The sequence below is a fragment of the Canis lupus genome, chromosome 26 (genome assembly GCF_003254725.2).
Source record: "Canis lupus dingo isolate Sandy chromosome 26, ASM325472v2, whole genome shotgun sequence".
Taxonomy (NCBI): domain Eukaryota; kingdom Metazoa; phylum Chordata; class Mammalia; order Carnivora; family Canidae; genus Canis; species Canis lupus.
The window spans coordinates 5,862,327-5,871,719 of NC_064268.1; the positions used below are offsets into that span (position 1 = coordinate 5,862,327).

At 49.1% G+C, this 9,393-nt stretch overlaps 1 long non-coding RNA gene across 2 annotated transcripts; it reads right to left on the reverse strand.

The window, feature by feature from the left end:
* Positions 1–1,391: 1,391 nt before the first annotated feature.
* Positions 1,392–7,511, reverse strand: LOC112676450 (uncharacterized). Of its 2 annotated transcripts, none has more exons than XR_007406186.1 (4): positions 7,384–7,511; positions 6,586–6,661; positions 4,513–4,589; positions 1,392–2,435 (listed from the first exon to the last, which is right to left on the reverse strand). It is a non-coding gene; the product is annotated as an uncharacterized LOC112676450 (long non-coding RNA). The 2 variants fall into 2 exon arrangements; XR_003146540.3 differs by lacking the exon at positions 1,392–2,435 and adding an exon at positions 2,645–3,114.
* Between the last annotated feature and the right edge of the window lie 1,882 nt (positions 7,512–9,393).

Sequence of the window (9,393 nt, forward strand, 5' to 3'; positions counted from 1 at the left end):
AAATGTGCTTCAGGGACCTAGTCCCACGGGCACTCAATTCTTGATGGAACACCACAAGGGAAAAGCAACACCCCACGGGCGTTTTGCCTTTTAGAAGAGCCAAGGCTGTTGTGCAGATATGGAATCCTACCCCCATTTATAGGCTAAGAGGGAACTTGACCAAACACTCCCCAGAAAGTATCTGTTATGGGCTGAACCGTGTCCCCAAAAGAGATGTCCCCAGTCCTAACCTTTGTGAGCGTGGCCTCATTTGGAAATAGTCTTTGTAGATGTCACTGAGTTCAGACGAGGTCGTTGGGGCGGGTCCTGATGCAGGACCCCTGTGACCGTGTATGAAGACACTTTGAGAGTAAAGATATTGTTTTGAGCTCCTCCGTTTGTGCTGCTTCGTCGCGGAGCCCCAGGAAACCAACACAGCCTCTGGGGCGCTTCGTGAATCAGGTACGGACGTTGGTACATTCGCGGGGTCGTACAACCATGACCACCGTCTCCAGAACTTTGTCATCTTCCCAAACTCTGCATCAGTTAGGCAGTAGCTCCTCGTCCTCCCTCCTCCGGCTCCTGGCGATCGCTATACTCTCCAGTCCACTTTCTGTCTCTGGGTTTGCGTATCAGCGGGATCACCATAGTCGTCCTTTTGCGTCTGGCTTCTCTGGCCCAGCATCACGTTCCCAAGGTCACCCACGTTCCGGCGTGGGTCGCTAGTTCACGCCACCGCGTGGCTGCACCCCGTCTCGTTTCTCCCTTCACCCATTGATGGTCGTGGTGGGAGGGGGGTTGCACGTTTGCTCCGTAAGGAAAGCAATGCCACTCTTACAACGGTTACGCCTCGGCACTCCCGGATCCCCACAGCGGGGATTGGTTGGCTGGAAACAACGAACACAGGGTGTTTCCTTCTTAGCCCCAGAGAAGCCGCCTCGTGGGGCCGACGAGGCAGCAGCCGCGAGGGGCAGGCGGGAAGGAGCCATGAGACCGTGGACAAGGGGAACAGGAGGCATGTTGGGGTGTTTGGGGTCTGGGGCTGCTGCAGAGATGTTTATATTCCGAATCCCAAATGCTGGGAACGCACTTCTGAAGATGAGTTTCTTGGAGAAAGAGAAAGGCAGATCTCTAAGTTAAAGACTTAAAAAAGTAAGCTCACAGTCAGAGCTGAGGCCGGGGGAGGGGAGAAGCAGGTGGGGATGGAGACCACATCGCGGGCCGGTTGCGGCTTCATCTTCTCTGCATCGGAGGCGGGAGCCCGGGCCACGTGAGCTCATCGACACCCAGGGAGCCCTCTGAATTCTCCTCCTGACACCCGGCTCTCCTGCTGTATCCACCCCTTGTTGTATTTCTTTTTTTTTTTTCTTTTTAAGATTTTATTTATAAAAAAAAAAAAAAAAAAAAAAAAAAAGATTTTATTTATTTATTCATGAGAGACCCAGAGAGAGAGAGAGAGAGGCAGAGGCGCAGGCAGAGGGAGAAGCAGGCTCCCTGCAGGGAGCCCGATGTGGGACTCGATCCCGGGTCTCCAGGATCAGGCCCTGGGCTGAAGGCGGCGCTAAACCGCTGGGCCACCCGGGCTGCCCCCCTGTTGTATTTCTAACCTCACGGTGTCACTTTGCTTTCAGTGTGTCCCTTGTCGACAGCCTGCAGTTGGATTTCGTGTTTTGAGTCCGCATCACACGCTGTCTCTGCACCAGCAAACCAACTCACATTTCCACGGCGAACACCGTCTGCATTGCTCCTCTCACCTCGTCGTATGTTGTTTTGTTGTTTTCACAATGTCCGTTATCCAATAGCCTTTACAGATGGATACCATTTCCTTCTTTTTCTTTCTAGCGAAGTGGTGTTGGTTACTTGGACGCTAGCCTTTCAATAAAGGATAGTCAGGTCTCTATAATTATCAAGGTCAGGAATGAAACGGTCTTCATGTAAAACGAGACAAATAATGTCAAATCATTTTCCACCTTCCGCTGCTCGATCCCGGTTTTCATGTGTATGTGATTTTAGAATATTATCTCGATTTTTAAACATCATGAGATTTTCTTTCACTAATAATTTCTGATGGATCTGATTTTGTGGGCTGCCAATCCTTTTGCTAGTTATTCAGATGCTGTCGTTCATTTCTACCAACGTCTTCTTAGCAGTTTTCATCTGTTTATCTTTTTTTCCCCCTGAACTGGGCAAGCTCCTTGTTTGTTCTCCAGATTGTGTGTTGTCTCTGCTTTGATTTCTCTAACAAACTGTCTGAAACAGTCACTGTGGTTTTTCTTTTCGTATGAATTCCTCCTTCTCTTATCCAGATCCCTTGTTACTTTGTCCTGCTTTTCATCTCTGCTTGCAGAGACTGGTCTTGTGAGTTATGCTGGCGTTTCGCTCTTATTCCGGGGGCCAGCGGCTCCACATGCCTGTCTGTTCCTCAGTGCACTGGACACTGGACAGAAGTGTGTGGTCTTGGATGAAATGAGACAGAGAAGAAAGTTGTGAGATTCTGCTCTAGTTGGTCTTATTCGTTTAGAGGGTGTCACAATTCATTTGTTATCATTTATTTTTATTTTTTTAATTTTTAAAAAAAGATTTTATTTATTTATTCATGAGAGTCACACAGAGGGAGAGGCAGACACAGGCAGAGGGAGAAGCAGGCTCCCTACAGAGAGCCCAATGTGGGACCCGAACTCGGGTCTCCAGGATCACGCCCTGGGCCGAAGGCAGTGCTAAACTGCTGAGCCACCCAGAGATCCCCCATTTCTTTTTAATAAGTGGTGGTGATAGCAGATACTGGTGAGCTTCTCTTTGTGTCACATTTTTATTTTGGAAAATATTTGGAAATATTGTCATATCTTATTTGGAATCACATTTATTATACAATGTTAGTAAAAGTTGGGATCTCATCTGTGGGCCCTAACAGAAAAAAGCTATTGCCCGTGTCTGGTACCCTTACATTTGCAGTGAGAGGATAAACTAGACCCCGAGACATGAGCCCAGGAAGACAGGAGGCTACAAAAGTTGTCCAGGTGAGAATCGATGAAGGCCTGGACACCATGCTGATGGCGGGAACAGGGAAGAATGGACAGCTTGGAAGATGTCGATTCCACCTTCTTACAAGACCCGCTGACCTACTAACCGAAGACTCTGGAAAGGAGGAAGGAGAGAAGTAGTGGCCACGACTTTGCAGCCTGGCCCCGAGGGTGACGGTGCCTCTGGGACAGGCTGACGCCGAGGAGGCCGCAGGGCCCCGGACCGACCGCTGCCCGGGAACAGTCCACTCCCGGGACAAGAGCAGAGCTGCGGGGAAGGTGCGGAGCGGCCCCGGGCGGGGCGGGACGCGGTCACGGGAGGAAGGCCCACAGCAGGCGCAGCAGCACAGCCGCCCTGCAGCCTTGCGGCTAGGGGCGCTGGCACTGGTCGGCTGGGGCCGCCCACGCAGAACACCACCGCCCAGGTGGCTCAAACCGGGGACATTTATTTCCTGCCGTCCGGGGCTGGAAGTCCGAGGTCAAGGTGCTGGCGGGTTGGGCATCTATCTGGTGAGAACCGCTTCCTGGCTGGCAGAGGGCTGCCTTCTCCCTGTGTCCTCATGCGGTGGCGGGAGGGGGCTCCGGGGTCTCCTCTTCTCCCTATAAGGGCCCTGGTCCCATCATGGGGGCCCCACACTCATGGCCTCATCTAATCCTAATCACCCCCAAAGGCCCCATCTCCCGACACCTTCACTCTGGGAGTTGGGCTTCCACATATGAATCTGAGGGACGGGGCAGTGTCATTTATAGCTCCAATTTTCTGTAACATCCCACCCCGACCCCTTGAGAATATTGTCCACTGCAGGAAGTTAACTCCACCTTGATCTTCAGTGAGGATTGGATGAACGTTCCAGATGAACTGAACCACTGACATTCTTGGACATGTGGATTAAATATCTGAGTTTTCCTTAAGATGACCTAGATGCCCAAACCACCCAAATGTCCATCAATGCATCAACAGATAAGCAAAATGTGGCCCATCCACACAACGGAGTACTATTTGTCCATAAGAGGAAAGGAAGTATAGACACCTGCTATCATGGGGATGACCCTTGAAAACACGGTGCTGAGTGCAAGGAGCCTGACACGCAGGCCACATAAATATATAATTGCACAGGTACGAGATGTCTAGAGTAGGTAAATCCATAAAGACAGGAAGCAATGGAAGGTTACCAAGCGATGGAAGGGAGAATAGGGAATGACTATTTAATGGATTTGGGGTTTTCTTTTGGAGTGACGAGGATGTCTTGGAATAAGAAGGGGGTGGCAGTTGTACAACATTATGAATGTACCAAGTAGCATTGAATCGTTTACATAAAAATGGTTCATTTTATGTCACGTGAATTGCACTTCAATAAAAAACTTTAATAAAAGTGAAACATTAAAACAAAAAAAAATGAAAAAGAGAGATCCTTGGATATTGGATTAGCTCAAAGCAAAAGTAACATTGCCCATCTACCCAAGTGACTTAAAAATGCATACATTTATTCATCATTATTTCATAAGAACTTACTTTGTGCCAGACATTGTTCTAGACCTTGGGATATAGCCATGAACAAGCAAAGTCCTTGCCCTCCTGGAGTTGACAATCTAGGTGAGAAACAATAAACACAGAACTGTGAAATGTAGCTTCAGGAGACAATGAGAGCTCTGGGGAAAAAGTGACATAACAAGTGGTAAGTGAAGAAGACAGGCCATCTTTGAAACAGAGTGACCAGTGAAGGCTCTTTTTTAGGCAGTGACATTTGAGCAGAGATCTCATTAAAATGAAGGAGCAAGGTACATACATATCTGGGGGAAAATTTTTCCAGGCAGAGGGAAGAGCAAGTGCAAAGGTCCTGAGGTAGGAAGGAACTTGATGTATTTGAGATGAGCAAGGTGGCCAGTGTGGCTGGACCAGCATGACCAGGCAAAGATGGTTGGAGATGAAGTCAGGGAAAGGTTGGAGCCCAGATCATTGTGGGCTTTACAAACCAGGTGAGGAGCTTCGATTTTATTCTAAGTTTACCAGGAAGCAGATGAAGGAGTTTTGAGTAGGAGAACGACACAACGGATTTGTGTTTTGCAGAGTACTAGGGCTTCTGTGGAAAGGAGAGGAAGCAAGTAGGAGAAGAGGACCAGCTAGGAGGTTCTGGGGTGCCCCAGGTTAGCACACCCCAAGACTCTGGCTCACGTGGTCTGAGCATCCTCCCGCATACTCCACAATGCCTAAGGTGGCCACAGGTGGTGGCTTGTCCTTTTTTGCGCCTCTGACCACTTTGACAGTTTGATGGGCCCCAGAATAATGTTTTTAAATGCATAACATTTAATCCAGATGTTTGCAAAGAAAACTGCACAAAAACAGTTATCACAATATTAAACAGACTAAGGATGCCATAATTACACGGGTTTCCCTAGAGGCGCATTAAATGATGCAACCACCAGCAGGTCTGAACTTCTGTAACTCTGGAGTAGTGACAAGTGTAAGAGATACTTTGAGATGGCTGCAACAGCTGCCGTGTGACATACAAAAATCTCTCTGCCTTTTGTTCGTTTGTTTGTTTTTCTCTCTGCCTTTTGTAGGGAATAAAGTCACAGTCTGTGTTAACTATTGTGGTTTGTAATAGAAGGAAATCCCAATGGAAGGAATGTAAATGTATCAGAGGCTGGCGACGTGGAGATGGAGATTCCCCCAGGCTAGTTCTCAAACCGGGTGAGGAGCGGTGTGCAAGGGGCCAAGCCTTGCCCCCTCCCAGGGTGCCTCCAGACCTCATCATAGGGGGCCTAGGGAGTGGGTCCTGCAGGCAGCTCCAAGGGGCAGCCCTCAGCCTCAGCATCCCCTCTGCTCTCCCCAGGGCTCTGCTCTCTCCCACGCTGCTGCTCCCTTTCTCGGCCCAAAGGGGTGCACAATCTTTTGCTGCCTTCCTGTAATGGCTTGCACACATTTGGAGCATTCTCAGGCTGGGGTGAGAAAATGAGCAAGTCACGGCTCTGTATGCTCTGTGCCTTCTCACTCTGAAGCGTGAGGACGCGGGAGGCGAAGGCCGCTCGATGGCCGCTTTGTGGAAAATGCCCCCGACCCTCAGCACAAGTTTACAACCTGAAGCTGTGGCTGGGTGCTTTACAAACGTTACAAATCCTTACGTCTCTGTGAGGTGGAGCTATTATTGCACCCATTTTATATATGGGGAGACTGAGGCACAAGAGATGGCACAGTTCGAACGTTGCAGAGCTGGGGTTCCCACCTGAGCAGCCCCTGTTCGTAACCACGAGACCAAACCACACAGTGAGTACCCGATAAAGGGTAGCTGTGTTTATTACCATACACTTTGTGTTTACCACCATATATTCATGTCTGATGTGTTGCTGTTGGTCCACCCCCAACACCATCTCAGGGCAGCTCTCCCATGGGTGCCTCGGAGGTAGGCTTGCCAGGCAATGCAGGGACACCCAGTTAAATTTGAGCATCAGAAACACTACACGTAGTTTTTGGTATAAGTATGTCCCCACTGACCAATACATGGTTGCTTCCAGTGTGGATCTCTTAAGAATTGAAGTGTAAGGCTTTGTGTGGATGTCTCTCCGCTTCTCTTGGGTGGATACCTACCGGTGGGATTTCATCCCAAGCAGCAAAGAATTAGTGTTCCTGTTGCTCACATCCTCAGACGTTTAGCTGCGGCTGCCTGAACGGATAAGAAATGGCACCTCTTTGAACTTTGGCTCCCTCTCACCTTCCTCCTGCGTCCCACCCCTATTTCATGCACCAGGAAAATTAAAAGCTGCTGCATTCATAAGTCCACTCTAGTGATGAAGGATGTGCAGGAAGGAAGATCCAGAAGGCACTGGCATGCTGTTGTTCAGGGAGCGGAATTCTCCCAGAAGGTGAGAATTCTCCCAGGGGCTGAGAGAGAACGTGGGTCATGAGTGCCCTCCCACCCTGGGGAGCAGGCTCGAGGTGCAAGGGGCAGGCTCCCCACTCAGGCATGGTGGTCGCTCTGTTCTCTTGCAACAACAGTGCACCAGTGGCAATGGAGCACTTGGCTCAGCCGGGGGCTCTACTAAGGGCTCCAGGAGGAAGATTGCCCCTAATCCTATTCCAACTCCTGGTGGCAAGACTTTTTCCCCAGTGCCAGTGAGGGACCTGGAGGCATAGAGTATACTAAATGCCCAGGCTTTATTTGGCCAAGGTCACCTTGCCTTGGCACCCAGGCATTCTGTCTCAAATCTCCTTTCTTCATTATTTGCATGGTCTGCTTTTCCGGCCTCACCTCCCCTTCTCAGGGACTCCCAACTTTTCCTGCCCCCTACCTCCACAGAGGTCACAACCCCAATTTCAACCCATGTTGGGGGCAAAGCTTTTGTCCCTCACCTGACGCAATGGTTCTGTCTTTATCGATAGCCTTACCTGGTCGCCCAGAAAGAGGACCCAGTGTCCCAGGTCTGTACTTATGAAGATGAGGCCCTTCATGTCTGGAAGGCAGGATCACAGTCAGATTTCTGGTGGGATGGGGTGTTACTTAAGCCTCATCTCAAATTCTGGAATAAAGGCATGATCAAAGGCCAGGCCTCAGATGTGTGCTCTAATGCAATCAAGTGATTTCAGAGGGAAATTGTGGCATCCCTACTGGCCCCTGGAGCCACCCACAAGAGAGCCAGCTAAAAATGGCAGGAGAGGGTAGGGGCCATTTCAAGGCAAGACGTTCCCACCTACAACCACCCCTGCCTCTGTGGTTTTCCACATCAGTGGGACCTTATTTTCTGTTCTTGGAAATGTTCCAGAATCCTCCCAAGCTGGGTCACTGAGTAACGAGATGCAGACTACTTTAATTTGCTTTCCAACGAGACCCAATTATATCCACACATTCCTCCTTTCTTCCCCCTGCCTGGCTGCTAAGTCAGTAACTTAGTCCACAGTAGCCTAGTTTTGTTATTTATAAAGGCCAGCCTGCTATGGGGTCTTTATTCACTGGTTCACCATGAAACCTTTTAAAAGAGACCTGGAAAGAATTTGTTGTGGGGTAAAGGGTTGGGGGCAGCCAACCCAGTAAATAGTTCAGCTCCCCCCTCCCTTTCTTCATTCCCAAGACCATTAAATGAATAAAAGCACTAAAGAGTGCATGTTTCTGAGCAATCTTTCTTAGTTATGGGCCCGGAGCCAAGAAGTGTGCTACAGATTTTCCCTTATAAATTAATACATTGTAATGTGCAACATAAAATGAACATGGTGTAACTGAGGTGCATTCTGGTTCTTCTGTACAGCATTTGTACACTTAAGATTTTACGAAGATTCTGAGCAAATTCTGTTATGAAGGGCTGGCAGGTAGCAGAAACTACACAAAATGGCAAATCTGCAGCACGGATGTAGGAAGAGTGGACTCCAGGTTCTGAATCCTGTTATCTTTCATTAGATTTTCATTTTTAAGGTTTTTATTTATTCATTCATGAGAGATACAGAGAGAGAGAGAGAGGCAGAGACACAGGCAGAGGGAGAAGCAGGCTCCATGCACCGGGAGCCCGATGCGGGACTCGATCCTGGGACTCCAGGATCAGGACCTGAGTGAAAGGCAGACGCTCAACTGCTGAGCCACCCGGGCGCCCGAGATATAAAGTGTTCCTAACTATGTGGGTCATAGTTTGAAAAGTTGGACAAATCCTGCTGTCTTAGGTTAGGCCTGTGTAACAAAACGTCACACCCTGGGGTGGGGGGCCCTCAAACAACACACATTTGTTTCTCACAGCCCCGGAAGCTGCAAGTCCAAGACCAAGGGGCCAGCAGATTTGGCAGGTAATGAGGGGGCTTCCTAGTTGGCAGACGCGTTCCCCGCCCCCCCCCCCCCCCCCCCCGTGTGCTCACATGGCGAAGCGGGAGGGACCTCTCGCTGGGCCTCTTCCCCAGCTTATGGAGATACGATTAACTTAGAACATTGTATAAGTTTAAGGTGTTTGATGTAATGATTTGATGCACGTTTCTATTTGAAACGATTGCCACACTAAGGTTGGTGAACGCCTCCTCACATAATGACCATTTGGGAGGGGTGAGAAGAATTAAGACTTATTTCTTGTCACCTTTCAAGTCCACAATATATTACTGTGAACTGCAGTCCCCATGCTGTCCATCAGATCCCCAGGACTTACTCATCTTAGAACTGGAAGTTTATCTCCTCCACCAACACCCCCCACCCCATTTTCCCCACTGTCAGCCCCTGGTGACCATCCCTCTACTGTTTCTGTGAGCTTGACTTTTCCAGATTCTACATATAAGTGAGATCAGATAGTATTTGTCTTTTTCTGTCTTATTTCACTTAGCGTAAAGCCTTCTACATTCATCTAGGTTGTCACAAAGAACAGTAGTTTTTTCTTTTTTGTGTGGCTAATATTTCATTGTGTGCGTGTGGACTCACTCACCCGTTGATTG